The sequence below is a fragment of the Protopterus annectens genome, chromosome 16.part0 (assembly GCF_019279795.1).
Source record: "Protopterus annectens isolate FY-2018-M chromosome 16.part0, PAN1.0, whole genome shotgun sequence".
In the NCBI taxonomy this organism is placed as follows: Eukaryota; Metazoa; Chordata; order Ceratodontiformes; family Protopteridae; genus Protopterus; species Protopterus annectens.
In genome coordinates, this window is record NC_056750.1 from 617020625 (window position 1) to 617042577 (window position 21953).

Sequence of the window (21953 nt, forward strand, 5' to 3'; positions counted from 1 at the left end):
TAATTCCTTTTTGGTAACCCTTCTTTCCCTTTCTTTACTATGACAGATAAAAAAGGCAGTCCAGGTTTTAAAAGATGTGTGGAATGTGCATGTAACCAGGGTTCCAGGGATTCTTTCACTGGCCAACCCTACCAGCACTCCTGAGGAGTGGCCCAACTGCTTTCCTCTGGAAGTGGTTGGGGGTCGTTTCTCTTAGTACCCTTCTGCCTGGCTAACCATTACCACCAATTCTTGGGTACAAAAGATAATAACCAAAGGTTACCATATCCTGTTCAATCTTTATCCCACCACCTTAAGGAAATTACCCGATGTGCCACCCAGTCAAAGGGTACAGGCAGCATTAGAGATTGCAAAGCTGCTAAGCAAAAGAGTCATCCAAACAGTCCCACCAGACCAGATAGGATCCAGATTCTACTCAAGACTATTTTTGGCGCCAAAAAAGACCGGAGATTGGAGACCAATTTTGGATCTCAGTGTGTTAAACAAATTCGTAAATGTACAGAAATTCCGGATGGTCACTATACAGTATATCCTCCAACTTTTGGAAAAAGATGATTGGATGTGCTCTATAGATCTTCAAGATGCGTACTACCACATAAAAGCGGACAAACAGTCAAGGAGATTCCTTCACTTCCGTGCAGGAACCAGTCATTATCAGTTCCGAGTACTGCCCTTCGGACTCTCTACAGCCCCCAGAGTGTTCACAAAGTGCATGGCAGTCATCACAGCATTCCTACGACTACAGAGATTCCAGGTTTTTCCATACTTAGACGACTGGCTCATCACTGCCTCCACCAGTCATCTATTAGAAAAAGCCCTGGCTTTCTCTCTTCACACTGCAGAAAGGCTAGGCATAACCATAAATTGGCAAAAATCCAATCTCTCCCCATCTCAATCCACAGAGTTCATAGGGGTCCTCCTGAACACAAAGAACTGCAGAGCATCCATTCCAGAGCACAGAATTCAAAGATTGAGACAACAATTGATTCCAGTCCTCTCAAAGGAGAAATCCTCAGCTCACTCGCTTCTACATCTGTTGAGTTCCATGGCAGCCTCCATGACAATTGTTCCCCTGGTCAGGTTTCACATGAGGCTTCTACAGTGGTTACTACTCACTCAGTGGTACCCTTTTCAGCTCCCTCCTTCAGCCGAGATTCAGATAACTCACAGGTGCATGCAGGACTTAAATTGGTGGATGTCTCGGAATCCACTTCAGTGGTCCCGTACCTTCTCCTCCCAACAGCCCACAACCACAGTGATCACAGACACCTCCCTGATGGGGTGGGGGGCCTATTTCAGGGAAAGATTGTCCAAGGTACATAGTCCGAAATGGAGGCCCATCTGCATATAAATGTTCTGGAGTTGAGGGCTGTGCTTCTGGCATTGCAAGCATTTCATCCCCTGTTGCCATCTGGGACCATTGCAATTCAGTGAGACAACATGGCGGTTGTCTGGTACATCAGCAAGCAAGGTGGAATGAAGTCTTATCCCCTTTGCCGGGAGGCCATGAGATTATGGCAATGGGTGATGGCTACCAACTGCTTTCTTCTAGAATCGCACATTCCCGGGAGTTCCAACGTGATAGCAGACAGACTCAGCAGGTGCATTCTTCAACCTCACGAGTGGTCCCTGAATCCCTTGATAGCAGCAGAGATTTTCAACCACTGGGGTGTTCCTTGCTGCGACCTCTTTGCTTCCCCAACCAACTACAAATGCAGCAATTTTTTCACCCTGATTCCCCCTCAGGGACAGTCACCCAGGGACGCTGTAGTCCACGATTGGCCCTCTGGTCTACGTTATGCATTTCCTCTACTTCCCCTCATTCCCCAGGTCCTGAAGAAAGCCCACCAGTTGAAGAGCAAATTAATCCTCATAGCGCCATTTTGGCTTCATCAGATTTGGTTCCCCTTTCTGTGGCCTGACCTGCTAGATCAACCGTGGATTCTCGATCCAACCCCAGACTTGATCTCCCATCCACAGAACCTGATTCACCCCATCCTAAACAGCCTAAAGCTCACAGCTTGGCTCCTCCACTTCCAGTGATTGCCAGACAGAATGATCTATCCTTACCTGTACGTGACATTCTCATTGCATCTCATAAGTCGTCTACCAGAAATTCATACCTCAGCAAGTGGAAGAGGTTTACTATCTGGCTAAAAGAAAAACAGATAGATCTTTTCTCAGCACCAATGCCCGTAGTGCTAGAATATCTGTCTGATTTATTCCAGTCTGGTCTTTATGCTTCCACGATCAGAGTTCACTTGGCTGCCATTTCTAATTTCCACAATGGGGTCCAGGATTCTTTTCTCATGTCTCACAAGTTATGCAGGACCTTCATAAAAGGCATTTTTCATCTAAAACCTCCCTTTAGAGAACCCACTCAACCATGAGATTTGGCTTTAGTCTTACAAGCTTTGACTATGTCACCCTTTGAACCAGCTTCTTATTGCGACTTCAAATACTTGTCCTAGAAGACTTTATTCTTAGTTGCCATTACTTCTGCCAGACGTATCTCCGAACCTCAAGCCTTGTGCATCAAGATGCCATATCTGACCTTTCATAAGGACAGAGTGTCATTGAGAACTACTCCTACCTTTTTGCCCAAAGTGATTTCTGACATGTCCAGTAACCAAGCCATTGAATTGCCAGTTTTCTTTCCCGATCATTCAAACACAGGAGAGTATTGCCTACATACCCTAGACATTCACAGATGACTTTCATTCTACTTGGACAGAACTAAAGTTTCTCGCAAATCAGATCAGCTTTTTTTGGCCTTTTCTGGACCTAGATTAGGATGTGCTGTTTCCAAGGTCACGTTGGCTAAGTGGTTGAAAGACTGCATGATCTTTATTTACAGCAAGCATAATGTTCAGTTAACTACCACTGTCAAGGCTCATTCTACTCGGTCAGTAGCAACCTCAGCTGCTTTCCATACTAGAGCTTCTTTACATGACATTTGTGCAGCTGCTACATGGGCTAGACCACATACCTTCATCAGCCATTAAAATTAGATCTGGCTTCCAGGGGAAGAGCATCATTTGGCTCTATGGTGCTCAGGAATGTGAGGGCCTCCCAAGAAATAAGGTATCTGGGGACTCTGTCCCACGTGTAAGGAATGAATGAGAATTAACATCATCAGATAAAAAAGTTATGTCTTACCATAATGTTCCATCTCTGACGTTGATTCTCGTTCAGTCATTACAACCCTCCCTCCATCCCCCTCCTGAGGCTTATAGTGGATCTCACCTTCCGATTCAGATAGGTCAGTTGACCAGAGGTAGCCTCTACCTTCGTTTGACTTGCAAACTCAATCTGAGGTAACAGGGAGAGGGGAATTATGGGTAAGAGTTTAGCTCGAGAGTTTGTGGCTGACGCGAGCTTGGAAAATGGCCGGCTCGGTTCCGAGGTCGGAACCGATACCCATGCATAATGACTGAACGAGGATCAACATCACAGATGGAACATTATGGTAAGACATAACTTCTTTTTTCTTCTCTACTTCTAGTTCAAGCTTTGCTAGGGGCATTCTCTAGAGGCTCCTTGACCCATCCCCTTCTATCTCCAAAATGTTGCAAGCTATGGTAATCTACCCATATAGCTAAGGCTACTGAAGCAGTGATCAATATGATGAACATAAGTACAGTTTGTAAGTAAACTTACCATAACAGTAAATCTTTGAATGGTCGCTGCTGCAGTAGCCACTCATAGGTTCATAGGTTGGTACTGGACTATCTGCCCGAAGGCATATATTAGCCCAGCCACGTTGAGCGGTATTCAATGCCCCTTTAGTAGTTCTCTAGACCCTTGTACTAGCAGCTAGTACCCTTGGCCCTTATCTAGTAATGCTGTTGGTGTGATCCCCGGTGTGAACTTTCTGTTACCCATCCACTCATCAAGGTTCCTCTTGAAGAGTGATAGTGAGGGGCTCTGTGTTATGTAGATTGGGACCCTGTTCCATAGTAAGGGAAGTTTCTGCAAAGGGAATCTATCCCTCCAGCATGTTGTGTTGAGGTTTATATCCCTAGAGCATGTAGCTCGAGTAGATTTGGTTTTGCTAAGATGGAGCATGTTCAACAATTCTGGGTTGGACATGGCTCTGTACGTTAGACAGAGATCGCCTCTGAGAAAGCGATATGCAACTGAGAATAATCTTAGCTTTTTCAATCGTGCTGCATAGGGCAACTGTTTGAGGCCAGTAATCCTCTTGGTTAGGTATCTCTGTGGTCTCTCTAGCTGCTGGAGATGTCTAGCCAGGTACATTCCAATTGGTGCATTGTACTCAATAATGGGTCTGATGAGGGAAGAGTAGAGGGGCACCATTACATCCTTAGATCTTGACGCAAATCCTTTCGTGATCAGATGGTTCGCATAGAAGGATTTTCTAACCACTTTGGCAACATGGTTATCAAAGGAAAGCTGACTATCTACTTGGGTCCCTAGATCCCTTATTTCTTCTTCAGATTTCAGGGGATTACCTCCTATGTTGTAGTTTGCGGGTACTCTGTTTTTTCCAAAGGGGATTACTACGCATTTCTTTGCATTTAGCTTGACACCATGGCTTTGACACCATGCATCAGTCTCATTTAGGCCCTTCTGGAGGATCTCCATGTCGGCCAGAGACTCTATTATAGCACCCAGTTTGTAGTCGTCCACAAACGTAGTCAGCCACAGCCCTTCAGTGCTTGCCTGTACTTCTGAGAAGTATATGCCAAACAGGAGGGGCCCCAGGACAGAGCCCTGAGGCACACCACTCATTACTGGTCTGGATTAGGACATAGATCCCGCTATTCTTACTTTATGGGATCTGTCTGAGAGCCAGTTTGTGATCCATCTTGTGACGTAAGGGTTTATGCCCAGGCTGGTGAGCTTATCAATAATACCTGAATGGGGAATGGTGTCAGATGCTTTAGCAAGGTCAAGGTAAGCCGTGTGTACCTCCTTTCCCTTATCTATAGCCTGAGTAACTGTCTCAAAGAAATCCACCAGGTTCAGGAGGCATGATCTGCCCTTGACGAAGCCAAACTGTGTGGGGTCCAGCGACTGGAAGCTCCCAATCTCTCCATTTATGAGTTCCATAATTATTCACTCCATAGCATTACAGATCAGACTGGTCAGGCTTATTGGTCGGTAGTTCCCAGGGTCAGTTCTGGCCCCACCCTTGTGTAGCGGGACCACCATTGCCTTGCACCATTCTATGGGCACATATCCTGTGGAGAGGCTGAGACTTAACACGGTATTATGATGCGGGATTAATTCCTTTTGGAGCTTGCATATGACACAGCCTGGGACACCATCTGGTTCCATGGAGGCAGTGTTTTTAGCTTTAGATAGAGCCTTGTTAACCAAATGTATCAGTAATAATTGGACTTACACAATCCCCTAGAATGGTAATAGGCCCTGTAGGTGGTGGTGGGGGGGGGGGGGGGGGGAATTTGCACTGAACCTGTCAGCCAAAATTTTGGCAATGTCAGAAGGGTCCTTGTATTTTGTTCCATTTTGTACTAGCTCAGAACAGACCTGAGCGTTGCCATTTAGGTTTTGACGTAGCCATAGAAGGCCTTATGGTTATCCTTGGCATCCTTGGCAACTTTCTTTTCAAAATTAGCTTTAGTTGACTTGATGAGGGCCCTCAATTTCTTACTAATGCTGATCAGGGATGATTTTTCTACTTGAGATTTGGCCTTTTTTTGTATAAATCTCCTCCTTTTATTGTAAAGTTTGCTTATGGCCTCCCTTCCACTCCCTCCTTCCCACTCCCTCCCTTCCTTTTTCTTCTTTTATGAGTCCATGGTATAGGTGCTGGTGTGTGTATGTATATATCTATAGTTACTTATATTTATATAACTATATATGTATGTATGTATATATAAATATATATATATATATATATATATATATATATATGGATCTATCTTACAACGTCGACAAGTCAAAACGCCGAAAACGAAATCACCGACACCACATAACCGACATTTCACAAACACGAAACCTCACATGCCCGACACACCATAATCCCGACAAGCAACAAACAAAACAAATCCCCGGTCCAAAAAGCACACACACAACACAAGCACACCAAAATCCTTACAAACCAACACTAAACCTCACATACACAACTACCTACAACCTTAACCCAAACCCTAACCCTAAGGTCCGCCACTATCGCACACTCACCTAACCCGCCCTAACCCTAACTCACTTAACCCGCCCTAACCCACAAACTATCACAGTCGCACACTTACCTAGCCCGCCCTAACCCTAACTCACTTAACCTGCCCTAACCCACAAACTATCACAGTCGCACTTACCTAGCCGCGCCTAACCCTAACTCACTTAACCCGCCTAACCCACAAACTATCACAGTCGCACACTTACCTAGCCCGCGCCCTAACCCTAACTCACTTAACCCGCCCCTAACCCACAAACTATCACAGTCGCACACTTACCTTACTCGCACCCTAACGTCCGTCACTACCGCATACATACACAGCCTTTTCCCATGTCGATGTTCTCAGCGTCGGGGTTTTGATCCGTCGGTCTTCTCCGTTTTCGATCTTCTGGCGTCGGTGTTCTGACTTGTCGACGTTCTGACTTGTCGACGTAGTCAGATAGACCCATATATATATATATATATATATACACACACACACACACATATATGTACATATACATTTTTCACTCTAGATTTTTTCCTTTCAAAGCTCAGCCTCCTTTTTTCAGTTGGCATGAAGGCTGTGAAGGGTATGGCACTCGTGCCTTTCTTTTTAGACAGCTCAGCTCAAGCTGCCTAATGGTTTGAGTGCGTGGAAGATACCCTAACACTCTGGAAGCTGATCGGCTCTTATATCTTTGGCAGGATATAACCCCATATATCTAAGGCTACTGCCAGTTCCGATCCATGTTTGCACTTGCTGTTAGAAAAACAGTATTGTAGCTGGGAAAGTTGGCACTCTTGGCAATCCCACAGCTGGAACATCTCTCGACCAAAGATGAGCAGAAAAAAAGCTGTCCAGAGATGAGGACCAAATAAAAACATCCTCAGCTCTAAGTGAAGAGCTTCTATGAGTCTCTTTCCTATGCTTCTTTCCCAAAAACTGTTGGAAAGAGCTGTACTAGTCCCTTATCACAATTGGTAACACAGAGGAAATGTTTTAAATTATTTAAGTAGCCAAAGTACTAACTGTAGCTGCTTAAATGATTATTGCTACTCACACTGTCGGCACCACTGACTCACGAGGACCAATTAGCACTTCTTCTGCAGTGCTTTTCTTGCCTCCTAACAGCTTGTGCATTATACAGCTAGTACCTTCTCCTTACCATAGTTGTGGCTTGATAAAAAAGGCTGTATATACAAAAGTACAGTTTTTTAGAATCTTGTCGCATTAAGCCATGCTCAAACCATACAGTAGTCCTTGAGAATCCTCTAGATTTAAAAGTTGTACTTTGGACCTCTTTATACATTAAACATATCCTGCACAGTAGAAAATTGGACTGATCCTGACCACGGTCTAGCCCTCCAAGGGATTTTCCTACTTATAACTTGAGCTGCTACTGCAAGCAATAGCAAGCATGAGCAGTCACATGCATCCTTGTACCATGCAAAGATGTTAAGGTGATGTAGAATCTTATTTTATGAAGCATTTCTCCTTTTTGCAATGTTAGTTCAGGTACTTCACTTAGTTTGGCTGTCTTCTTTATAGGAGGAAAGTGCAGTAATGCAGTATATTAAATATAAAACAAGTAGGACCATCAAATATACAGTTATGAAATCTGATGACACCATTAAAAACAAATGTATTTGCTTGGTGGCTCCTGACTCACAATTTTGAAATTAAGAAAATATATTAACTGTCTGCATGAAGCTAGTAAACAATTTTCAAAGGAAGTAACAGATTTTGTCATGCAAACAAACCCAGCCAAGTTCACTGAACATCCCTGTTCTATGGATAATGATCACATATAAACAGAGAAGGTAAACCAAAGCATAAGTGCACATTTTGTGGTGATTCTGATGGCAGTCAACTTTACTGAATTTTAGTTGCTAGATGTTCATCAGTCACACTGCCTCAGTGGCATATGGGTTTTGTTACTGCACAACCCACACTGGCAGTGTTCCAGAGCTCAAAATCCCCTCTTCTGCTTTGTATTACATACCGTTTTGTTTTATGTCCTTTAATAAACTTTGTGGTATACTCAGGGTCAGGTGAAACCTAATCCCTGTCACAGAAGGTTAGTTGTTCAGTATTTTAGTGTCAGCTATAGGGCTCATGCAACTGAATCTCCTCACCAGTCTGCTTTGGTGCATTACAGCTTCCATGCTCAGATAAGATCCCTTTGGGTACTTACCTTTCTCTTTATTATTATATACATTTGCTTTCTTTCTGTTTTTTTTACTTTATATATTTATGTGTGTTGAATTTTAATTTGAATATGCTTAATACTGCTTTTATACAGATAGTAGGCTTTTCTAAAGTGTTTTATGACTTGTACTGGAGTATCGAAATTCAAAAGGCTTACCTTTAAGATGGCCATACCCCTTCTTCCAGACCGCTGTTGTATGGTGACCTTACATCTGTAAGATGCTTATCATCGCATTCTGATTGCTTCCCACTTCAAGCTGAAACTACAAAAGTCCTGTTTCACATCCTCCCAAAGAATTGTCTTCTTGGGGTGTATGATGGACATAGATTAAAGTATGGCCTCTCTAACAGAAGACAAAGTCATGACTTTTCTGAGCATTTTCTGGAATTTCTTTTTTCAAGAAGCTGCTTCTGCAAGAGAGTTTCTTGAAATTCTAGGCCTTGTGGCATCAATGATCCTCATGACACCACTGGCCAGACTCCACATAAAAAAGATTCAATGGTACTTAAAAAATTGTTGAACCCAGTAACTGCATATCCCAGAGTTCCAGGTAACAGTGCTCTATTTTGGAAAACAAGAATTACAGTTGTGGAGGGATCAGATGTCTTTTAATCCTGATCTACCCTTCTCTATCCAGACCCCACTTTGGTCATTCAAGACAGACTCCTCAGATCTTGAATGAGGAACCATGTACAAGGGAATTCAAATGCAAGAAAATTGAGTCTTTCAGTCACTACAAAGCACATCAATGCCCAAGAAATGTTAGAAGTGATTCAAACAGCAAACGTTCTTCACCAGTTACGGTCTTCAGGTCCCCTTTTATTGGACACAGATAGCACCACAGTCATGTGATGCCTGAACAAAGAAAGGGATATAAATTCATACCCTAGTTGCCTGTTTGCAATGATAGCCTAAGAATTAGCCATATAGCATTATCCAGTGTTTCAGGCACCATACATCCCATCAGAACAAAACATAGTGGCAGACATACTAAGCAGAAATTGAACAGATCCTAATAAGTGGAAACTCTGGACAGAGGTCTGCCAGTATTTGGTCCAGATGTAGGAAACACTGTATTTGCTTCCTTTGAATGCACACAATTTAAAAAAAATCTGTTTGAGATATCATTGAAGCCATGCTTGGAGGGCAGACAAATTCTAGTTCCCTTGGTTGGGAATGTTCCTTTATGCAATTTCCACCCTTTCCACTGATACCCAAGGTACTTCTGAAGATTCAGAAAGAAATACTAAAGATTACTGTGGTGACCCCCTTGTCACCCAAGCAAAGCTGGTTTTCCCTTTTAATGGAATTGGCCAAGGGAAAATGCAACAAGCTTCACACACACTGGATCTGCACATACAGTGGAATGGGGTGACTGATGCACTCTAACTTAGAGTAATTGCTACTGATAGCTTTGATGATTTAACCTTTATCTTTTAGGCATTCATTCCATGATGATGTACAGTAGGTATTGAAGGAGGCAAAAAATATGCAACTAGAAAATCTTATATTTACAAGTGAAAGAGGTTTTGTAGGTGGTGCCTAACTGATATCAGAGGGTCCCATATGGTATTTACCCCTACGGTTTTGAAAAATTTGCATGTGTGTGAGCTACTCAACAATGGTTTATCATATGCATCTATCAAAGTGCAGTTTGTGGCCATTTCAACCTGTCTGCCCATCCCCCTCTTTCGTCTTTTCTTGTGGTCAAACAGTTTATGAAAGGAGTATTGCACTTGAGACCTCATTGAAAGCAAATTTCTTTTCCTTGGGATCTCAACTTTGTTCTTGAAAAATTCACCTTATCTTCTTTTGAACCCACCTTTTAAGCTGATTTGAAGTTCATCACTTGGAAAACCGTTTTACTTATTTCTCTAACATCAGCAAGGTGAGTCTCTGAGCTGCAAGCTCTCATGGTGGCCAACCTTATGTGATTTTCCACAACAACTGGGTTATTCTAAGTGCAAATCCATGTTTCTTGCCTAAAGCTGTTTCTATATTTACCTTGAATCAGGCCATCAATCTTCCAGTTTTCTCTCCAAAACCTAAATCATTGGAGAGAAGATTCTGCATATGTTAGATGTGCTCAAGCAACTCAGATACTACCTTACAGAACTAAGCCCTTCAAGAAAACTGAGCAGCTGTCTATTTCATATACTACGGCTAAGAAGGTTCAACCTGTCTCTAAGAAAACAACTGCTTGTTGATTGTCCTCTGCTATTGTTTTTTGTTACTCCCACCATGGTAAATCTATTCCATGCAAGGTTAAGGCACATTCGACCACAATGTTGTCCTCTTTGATGGCATATTGAAAGAGTGAGGACTCTAGAAGCATTCTAAAGTCAGCAATCTGATCTTCTAGTCATACTTTTCCAAAGTAATACAAACTGTATTCTTTCTCAAGTTCCACAGCAGGCTTTGCAAGGGCAATTCTACAGGACCTCATGGATCTTTCTCCTTCCTCCTAGTAGGTAGGTTAAGCTTTGGGAATCTACCCATATGTCACTGAGGCAATGTTAATGATAAACATAGTACAGTTGTGCAAGTCCTACTTACCTGTAAAAGTAGACGTTTTCATTTCACACTGCCTCAGTGGCAATACCTATCCACCATGCCCATTATTCTGTATATAGTTCAGTGGTATCCAACCTTCTTATATTTTGGCTTTGGTTATTTGGGTTGGTGGTTTTTGGCTGCAAATTGGTTGGTTTCAGACAATTCTTGCTTCTGGCCTTTCTTGGTTCTCAGCACCAAAAGCCTGAACAGGTGACTTTTTGTGGCATCATCTTGTGTGGGTAGATCCATACTGTGAGGAAGCTTTTGGTAATTGCTCCTGACCATTTCCAAAAGAAGGGAGAATCACTGTTATTTGATCCGAATGGAGTCACCACAGTGATCTTGGAGGATTTATTCTGAGTCTTCACAAGTACTCTGGATATCAGTGGAAAGGGTGGAAAAGCATACAGGAACATTTCTATCCAAGGAAAGAAAAATGCATCTGTCTTCCAGGCCTTCCTGCTTAAGGTCCTGGAGCATAATTTTGCTAGCTGATTGTTTGGAAAGAAAGCAAAGAGTTGTACTTGAGGAACTCCCCATACATGTATCAAATTTTGAAGGAACCACTTTCCATTCATGAGAGTCTGCCTTTTGTCACGCTAATCCTTTCTGCCACACAATTTAGCTCTGATGCTTGTTGATGTTCCTCGTGATTATGATATTGTTTGAAACAACTTGAAGAAGTCCAGGGGACCAAAGATGATTGAGAAAGTTGATTATCTTGATTTGAGCAAGCATCTCTTTTATATTAATATGGTCACACCTGTTCTTAGTGGTCTAAATACCTTACCCTTTCTCCATCCCTGAAACTTCTCTCCAAGCAAAGTCCAATGTGTCTGTGATGACTGATGGCTTTGGAGCATGATTGGGTGTAAGGGGAAGACCTGGATTTAGGGATTTTTGCTGTCTCCACCAAGCACTCTCTCTCTCTTCTGACAAATCCCTAAACTGTGATTTAAAAAAATTATGGGTGTTGGTACTGGGACCAAAGAGACTTCTGATGCCACTGTATCCTTCTCATGTGGAGTCTTGCCAGGGGTATCATAAGAATCATAGATGCCATGAGACCCAATGTCCTAAGGTATTCCCTCAGAGTAGCTAAAGTCTGAGTGGAAAACTCTACATATAAATCTACTTTTTCCTGTGGAAGAAGCTGTTTAAACTGAGGTGTCTAGCAGATACCCCAGGAACACAATCTTGTGTTATGGAATCAAAAAGGCTTTTGAATGTTCTCTTACAATCTCAGCTTGTGTAGGAGATCTCTCACCCAGGCAAGGTAGAGTCACTCTTGTCTATCTTTGGACAGGGAACAGGGAAGGCTTCTTTGTTGTGCCAGAATGCTGTGCACGTCCTGGGGAAGCTGCTGCTGCCATTAGTAATACTGCTGGCCCCATATTTCTTGTCAAAAAGAAGCAGAAAATTAAGCATGCGTGGTACTTCCTCCTCAAATTTCCTTAGACAGGAGTAGTTTACGGTGTCTGGCCTGGGGTTTAATTCAGGCTGTTGATCCTGCTTATAAGGTAGCTTCTGGTAAAAGAAAGAGAACACCTGTTTTCCTGAAGAGATTCAAAAGTCTGAATCTTAACAGGAAGGTAAAGGGACTGATACAGGGTTTTCTTCTCAGATTTCTGATTCAGACTCAGAGGGGAGAGAGTTTCTGATTCTCCCTGTGGGGGGTTCTTTTTCTCTGAGACTATTGCTAGAATGTGATAGTGTTTTCAGTGGGAGAACACTGAGGTTTCTACGTTCCTCAGAAAATACTATGACTTGATACAGAAGGAATTTCCAGAACCTACACCCATTCCTCCTGTACTGTCTGCTTGGAGGTTATGTGTGTTACTGCCTGCAGTTTTCCTGAAGTTAAGTTAGCTGCCCCTAAAAGGGCAGATAACATCTATACAATTACTCAGTCTTTTAATTCTGCTTCACCAAATAACTGACTCTGCAAAGACTGGCAAGTCTAAATATGGAAATATAGAAAAATGTGGTTACCCTAAATGACCTATAACTGAAGCTAGACACATTTTCAACACTTTTGGTACAGTGTATAGTCCAAAGGATAAGGCTGAGAAAGTTCAACTGTATAAGTAAACTTAACATAGCAGTAAATGCTTGAATAATTACTGCTGCTGTAGCTTTAGCTGTACAGGTTATATCATTCCAATGGTATAGCAGCTGGTCAGCTTCCAGTGCTTCAGGGCACCTTCCACCCAACTTAGGCAGATGGAGCTGAGCTGACTAAAAAGACAGGTTTCAGTATTAAGCCCTTCAGAGCTTTCATGCCAACAGAGAGAGGAAGGCTGAACCATGAAAAGCCAGTGTTATGAACAACAGAAAATAAATGTCCACACCATTGCTTAAAAAACTTTCCCAGACTTTTAGCTATTTATATCCTGCAATTTTAAGTCTTATAAACTATGCTGACTTAACATCTTACAGTACATTATAACTTTATCTTTGACTGTTAGTTTCAACACATTTCTTTCAGTAGTGAAAATGCAGATGTATTAACCACACTGCCCTATATTTCCCAGCCTCTGTTTAGTATATTCACTATCTTGATCTTACCTATATTTAAGAAAATGTGTGTGTATGAATGCGTGTGTGAGTATATGAGTGCTTGTGCATAAGCGTGTGTGTAATTATGTGGACAACCCCTTACTTGCCTTGACTTGTTTGAATTCTGTGTTTTAGAAAATGTCCAAATTAGAACTCCAAACCCAAATGGACACACTAAATTTAATTTACTTTCTTTCCCATTTATTTGTCAGGTGAGTCCCACTAGGCCATTGGCCTCTTTTCAGGAAAGACTGAAGACCGTATTCATACTGACAAGGAGAAATTTGGCCAGGACACTGGATATTTATCCTTACTATCTTTCTGGAGAGGCGTCCATTTCTGGCACATATTTATTCTGGAAAATGTGGAAGAGGCAAGTAGCTTTGAGCTACAGTGTTCTTTGGAAAAGCTGAATAATACTGTAGTTGTTTCAGAGGAATCTAATGAGGACTTGATGGTGAATGCTGATGGGGAGGAGGTGAATCAGTCAGAAACATCTGATATTGGAATTGCTGTTCTTCAGTTGGGTGGACTATCAGATGAACACCGTTATGATCTTATCCAATCAGATGATTCTGCCATTTCCTGGGATGACATAGTGGGCAGAGCCAAGAAAGAGGCATTGGTGGCAGATGATGGCATGAATTCAAGAGTTGTAGTAGGTGTGAAAGATGTTTCTAAGCAGAAGATGAACATATCTTCAGCAGATAACTGTTTCTAGGGGAAAGGAGCAGTCAGCATTTACTAAAAAGGTAAATACAAAGCCAAAATTAAGGATTAAATCTAAAACTGCTAAGACTCAACATAGATAAGATCTCTGAGCTAATGCAATCTTATCATTTGGATTTAAAGTGCAAGATATTCGAACAATTATTCTAAAAGGAAAATAATCTTTTTAAGACATTATTTTCAAAACTTTTGCTGGACTAAATTTATTCATGAAGAGCTATGAGAGAAAAACAATTTTTCCAAGGAATAAGTTTTTTTTTCAGTCTCACCACTATGAATTAAACAAAAAAGTTGCCATTTAATTAGGTCTAACATTGAAAAAAAGATTTATTAATATATCTGGAAACACTGTATAGCAGTTTCTCGAATATAGCAAACATTGGGCAACAGAGTACTTTGGACAGAAGGGTGGTAATGCGTTGATTCTTTAAACATGTAAAATAGTTTGATAAAACATATTCCAAGTGTTTTTTTTTTTCTATTGGGAGGGTTAAAGGAAGTGTATGCTCTTGAGGGCAACACAAAATGTGTTTCTTTTGTGGGTCTGCAAATCATTTAATTACTGATTGCCTTGAGTGCATTGGTTGGCAATGTGATGAATGAGGGCTCATAATAAAAAAGTTGTATTGCTGCATGTTATAAATTAAAAATGTTGAAGAGTGTTATTTATCTGTAAAGCAACTGGACCATAATGATGTAGAAGAAAGTGATGAAATTATTAAAGAATAAATAATAGGAGAAGATTTAGAAATAGAAAATTATAAAGTGAAAGTTAAGGCAAAGGAGCTAAAAATAAATAAAAGCAAACGGAATAGAGAGGAATGTAAAAAATGAGAATGATCTAATTTGGCAGCTGGTTAGAGGGTAGAAATTCTATTGGCAAAGGGATACATGAGTGGAAAAGAAAACGTTTACTTAAAAACATTAAAAGTAAGAAAAAAGGAAAAAGATATTCACATTGTTATGCTAAATGTGAATATTATTCTTAGTGGTGTAAGACGTTTGCATGTTTTACAGAGGTATGAAAAGGGAAATACAGACTTTACCTTTTTAATTAGATACAGTGATGCAGCAGATAGCATTACTGCTTCATTGCAAGATGTTCTCCAGTTCGAGTCTTTGCTGGGGTGCCTTTTGTGCAGAATCTGCATGTCATCCCTGTGTTTGCATGAATTTCTTCCGGGTTCTCCAGTTTCCTCCCACATTCCAACATCACACAGTAGGTGGATTGGATAATCTAAACTGGCCATAGGTGTAAATGTTTCTGTGGGTGTGTGGTATGAAAAAACATTTTTGGCAGGTTTAGCCACCCAGCAGTGTGAACCTTCACTCTAGATTATTGTCATTCATTTTGTTTTAGTAAATGGGAGAGTAGTTTAATCTACTATAAGAAAGAATAGTAATTTTGAATTATAGTAAAGATGTATGTTTTAGAATTGCCATTCTGTTCTTGCATGAGGAAGTTAGTTTTATTAATAATATTGTTGGTAAAGCAGGCAAATATCTGCTTCACATATTCATAAATATTTCTTACAGAATTATTATAATTTAACCTTATACCAATGTTAAAAATAGGAATTAACTATATGAGCTATTAAAACCTTGTGTTATAAATATGAATATTATTATTATTGTTATTATTTGTGATTTGAATGGTAATTTAAGATTTTTGAAAATGAAAGTTACTAAAGATGTTAAAAAAGTAGAAATATAATGGATATGGGTCCACTTAATTTAGGCAAGGAAATAAATGTTTTAATTATTCAAGAGGTATATTAAAAACAGAAAGTGATTATGTATACCTTCTTTGCAGACTTTCTCTGATAGCCTGGGAGATAACAACTGAGCTCCGACTCTTCAAACTAAGCAGGACCAGCAAAGACCCTCATGAATGAAAACGTCATTCTGGTGTCTTCCAAGATTTGATCCAATTGTGAGTAACACCTTAAGTAGATTGATTTGCCTCCTCTCAAAACAGAAACTCAAAGAAATTCTGTTCCAGGATCCCTTGCAAACAGGCCTGAGAGACAGATGCCTTTTCATTTCCATGTTTGGGAAGTTTTTTGTACACTTTTCCACCCTTACCACCACTGATATCCATGGATCTTCTAAAGATTCAGAAGGACTCCCAAACATTGTGGAGGTGACTACCTTTTGGTCCAAACATCAGTGGTTTCCCCTTTTTTTTAATTGACAACAGACTTATCCAAAGACTGGATTTACTCACACAGGATGGGATTGTTTGATACACCCCAACTTGGAAACCCTTCAATTAATTGCCTAAATTGTATAATTTTGCTATCCTTTTAAACACCTTTTTTTCTAAGAAAGTGCACCACATATTGAAGGAGGTGAAAAAAAACTTCTACTAGCAAATCATATTTGTGTAAGTGGAAAACATTTTCTATTTGTTGCTAGTACAAGAACCAGAATTCTCTTCAGGCCTGACTGCCTCTGGTTCTTGATTATTTCTGTGTGTTACTGTCCCCTGGTCTTTCTTATTCCTCTAGCAAGGGTTATTTGTCAACCATTTCTGTTTGTCTGTCCTTAGCCCCACCCTTTCTATCTATTCTCAAGAAGGTTTTGAAATGGGTGTTGCATATCTGGCTACACATAAGAGATGTAGCTCCTCCTTGGTATCTTAAATTTGTGTTTGAAAAGCTTAGCCTTTTTCCATTTGGACCAGCACATCAAACTGACTTGAGGGTCTTAACAAAAAAAAATGATTTATTCATTGCTCTGAATTCTACTAGGAGTATATGAATTGCAAGTACTTATGGCGAGTCACTCTTACCTCATTTTTCACAAGGACAGGGTTTCTTTGAGAACTAACCCTGCTTTTATTCTTAAAGTGGTGTCAGATTTTACCTTGAGCTAGACTATTAATCTCCCACTATTTCTTTCCTGACCCCAAGAACAAGGAAGAAAAGATTCTTCACATTCTAGATGTTCACAGGCAGCTCAAATACTACCTAGACAAAACTCAGTAATTAAGAAAAACTGACCAGCTATTTGTCTACTATGAAGGTAAGAGGAAAAAACTACCACTGTCAAGACAGACAGCATCCAGATGGTTGTCTCATGCTGTTGCTTATTATTATGTCTGGAGCATTTCTCCCCGGGTCTCCACTGAAAACAGGCTCTGTGGAACCTAGTCGGTCTTTCCCGGTCAACAAAAAGATAAATAAATAAAAATAAAAAATAAATAAATTATTCTCACCATTGTAGGCTACTTCCAATCAGGGTTAGAGCCCATTCCACCAGACCCTTAGCTCTAGTGACATTCTGGAAAGGAATGGACTCTAGAAATATTCTAGAGACAGCAACCTTGCCTTCTGTACATACTTTTACAAAGCACTACAAACTGGATTTTTTTTCCAAGTCCAAAACGGTCTTCACTAGGACAATTCTCCAGGGGCTCATGAATTCTTGGTTTATTTTTTCTCCTCCCTCTTCATAGTTTCTAAGCTATGGTAATCAACCCAAATAGCTTGGGTTACTGGAATAGTGATGTGATGATGAACATACTACAGTTGTGTAAGTAAACTTATCATAATAGTACATGTTTATTAGAGCACTGTTGTAGTAGCTGCTTCTCTCTCCAGCCTCCTTCTTTTGGTGCGATTTCTTTTATCTTGCCAGGCTGTATATACCCTTGTGTATATAGCTTTACTTTTGGTATGTTCCCGAGCATTGTTTCTTTCAGACCCCTTATCTCCCTTCTTATAGACAAGAAAGCTCTGATTATTTTGGTGCTCTAGCTGTCCTTTTATAAGGAGATCCTCTTCCCTTGAACCCGTAACAGTTAGAGTGTGTGGCAGTGGCAGCTGCTAACTTCACATCAAAGAGAGGCTGCAGCAGACACCTGAATGGGGTTGGGGCCAATTAGAAAGGGGTGGGGTTAACTTCAGAGGGCGGGGCAATGATACAGTAGGATCAACATTGATTATGCTTACCATGTTACATAAAATAACAAATGCTCAATCACTATTGCACATACTGAATAGTCTACCAAATACTAAACTAAATTGCACTTCAGAGCTAATGAGGTGTTTATGTTATGCTATAACAGCACAAAACTTTAACATCTCTAAACAGTAAAAAAGTGGTTTGTCTTGACTGCATGAAATTATTATGAGTACATATGCTATAGTAAGCATATATTGTACTGTATCAGGTAATCCAAATTTTGTACAATACCAAGTGAAAAGTAATGAGATTTGGAAATCCCAGTGTGCTATCTTAATGTATTATTCACAATTCAAGGTCACTCCAATGCCTAATGTGCCAGTTGTTCTGAGAGACACTGACACAAGCTTGTATGATTGTTAACTTTACCAAAATACACATTAATCTTGCAAAGCCAGAATTACAACAGTAATAAGAAGGGCCAGTCAACTCATTTCATTCACAAACGGCACCCCCTCCCCATTACCAGACATAAGTATCTGCTTTGACCCTGCCAAGATTAAATTAACATACTTGCATTAAGTTTGTTTAGTTGATAGATACATTAGTCACAACGTATATGTGCCAGCTTGCCTTACACAAATACAGATTCAATCATACAGTCAGGAGCTTGCAGATGATCTTATTTCAGTTCACTCAAACACACTTTAGTAATGCAAGGCTAGAGTTTCAACAATAAAACATCCACAGGCCATCCTAATCTATTTTGATTGACCCTGAAATAAAATATTAGGTTAAAAAAAACATTTCATCCACAAGCAATTCCCAAAACACATTACATACCTAGTATCTGTTTGACCATTGCCAGGATATTTTATTAGAAAAAAGAAAATGATCAACATTCCCCTAAACACATTGCCTCTCTAGTATCTGGTTAACCCTACCAATAAAAAAATGTAGAAATTAACCAGACTTCAATGTGAATAAAATGCCATTATTTTTATTAGTTAAAACACATCACATTTTTATTTATGTTTTATAGTTTATTCTATTTTGAAAAATGTTTTTGCAAGTACTTGTGATTGGAATAGGTTCTTTATACACCTTTAACACTGGGGATTATTTTTAATTACAAGCAGTTCATGATTGGTTGATAAACTTCAGCTAGTTTATAAATAGGCATGATGAATACATGTGTATTTTATCTGAAGAAATCTCCATGAGAGATGAAAGCGCTTATGTGATGTGTTTTAACTAATAAAAGTAACAGCATTTTATTCACGATAAAGTCGTTAATTTCTACATTTTTTATTGGTTTGGTGAAGTTCGGGCCTTTTTTTTAGTCAATCTGGTTAACCCTGCCAGAATTTTATATAAAAAATAAATAAAGTCATCAACAGCCCCCCAAAACACACAGACCAGTAGTATCTGATTCTGCCAGTGTATTGTATCAGAAAAAAGAAAATCATCAACAGACCCAAAACACATACTGCTTCCCTAGTATCTGGTTAACCCTTCCAGGATATTATATTAAAAAAAAAAACAAGAAAGTCATCAACAGGCACAAAACACACAGACCACTAGTATTTGCTCAACCCTGCCAGGAAAAAAAATAAATACAGAAATTATCTGGTCGACCCTGCCAGGAAAAAATAAATAAGTACAGAAAGTATCTGGTTGATCCTGCCAGGGAAAAAAATGCAGAAAATATCTGGTTGTCCCTGCCAGGAAAAAAAAAACAATTAATCTTTTTTTTGGGGGAGGGGGGTTAATTTACAAATAGCCTACCTTGGCTTCTCTCACCTTATTAATTCTGAGTCTCCAGTTGATAATAAAATAATTTTCACTTTTTTTTCCCAAGAGTCCTCCATCTCTCTTGCTCTCCCTCTCAACATAACTATGTCCAGTTAAAGCACAGGAAGAGAATGCGGGAGTAAAAGGACTAATCAGCAGCCATGTCATGTACTCGTATTCCTTGACAGGCTGCTGAATTAATGAATTAACAATCCCAGCGGCTTCCTATTTCCTGCAGTTAAAACTGCAATGACTTTTGGGCATCTTCATTGATGCCTGCACTCTTCCCAATCTGGACTGTTTTAAAAACAGTCCAGTGACAAAAGGATATATAACTTGAGCATGCATGAGTGATGCTCTGAGTTCCATGTTGCATCACATCTTCAGTTTTACACACTGGTCTGCAGCTCGAACTGCTACTAGTATGTAAAAATAGTAATTAAACTCTTTTTTTTTTTTGACAGTGGGGCCATGACCCAAATAGCTTTGGCTACTGTAACAGTGATCTATTAGAACATCTATTGTTTGCTAAGTTTACTTACACAACTGTACTTTGGTGCAGATCAAATGCACTACACTATATTCATAACAGAAAGGTTTCATAATGTTTGATCATTCCATAATAAAACAAGTCACACTTCAACTGTTTTTTCAAGATTGAGAAGTGTAACTAAAAAAAAAAAAACTATGAACACCCAAAAATATTTTTGTAGGGACAGGCCCACCCTCCATCCACTTTGGGAAGCTTGACTCCCACATCTCCCAACTTATAGATATCAACTCCACCTTCACACTACAGTGGAGAAAAATGAAAACTCATACTGAAGTGCACTGCCAAATAGAAAGGATCTCAACAAACCATGAAATCACAAAAAAATTCTGAAATAAACATGCCTCTGTGAGGTGTAAGCATGATGAATGTAAATGTTTACTGACTCCAATCAATTAAAGTGGTCTGTTTGCAGCATAACAATAACATCCAATAACTAAAGATAAGGTATGAGGCTTAAATATAAGTACACAAGTAATTGGAAGCCAGTTCTGAACTTGAGAATTCCATTCAGGGAAAAAAATCAGTAAGCCCGTTTCAGTAACACCTACACTAAGTGTACACTGTCTGTATTCAAGAACATCCTTACCACATTTTTGTGCCGTCTATTTACTCAGAAAGATTACACTTAAGTGTACACATTATCTGCTCATTGTTGTAACCTTTAGGAATACCTCTCAATTTTTAAGGCTGCAAGAAAACTAAAATTAGGAGGAAGAAGGTGGGAGTTATGCTTGTGTTGTCTAGTCACTCAGAATGGTGTACACTTAATGTAGGCATTTCTGAAGCTGGCCCAGTGCCTCCATGTTACTTTTGTTCAGAGCCATCAGATAATGCATAACATAATATGCACTTCTCTGATTAATATGCAGTCAGTTGCTCAAACTGAATTCAATGTACATATATATACACTGAGCAAATGAAACAGAAACCAAAGTTCATTTTAGTTATTCAAGTGAATTTGTAGGGCTGCTAGGATACTTCCAGCAAAAAGTCAGTTCCTGATGAACCTGTGGTAAAACCTAGAGCTTGCAAATAAGAAGAGATGGGAAGCATAAAAGAAATAAAGAAAAAAGTTCTCATGAAAAACTTCTGGGTGATGCCAAATATAAATCCACACCTGGTTACTTAGCATATTGTGCCATTAATCATCCTGTCTGTGGTTTCACAAATGACTTGTAACTTGAAACATATTTGATGACAGTCTTAATGGTCATCTTTGTCTCTCGCAGGTTTGTTGCTGTGCAGGGAAAAAGTTCCCTGAAATAAGTGTAAGTACTAGCTACTCTGTTCATTTCTTTATAGCCTTGTAATACTCTAGAAACTTGGAAATGCCTCTAAGCCACAATACTTTCAGGTGCTTTTTACTCTGCATTTTTTTCTTCTGTACCAGTAGTTAACCCAACTCATTTATGAATAAGAGGGTGTTTCTTAGCTATACCTAGCTGTTTATACTCACATGACAGTTTACTTGCATCTATACCTTACAGTATAA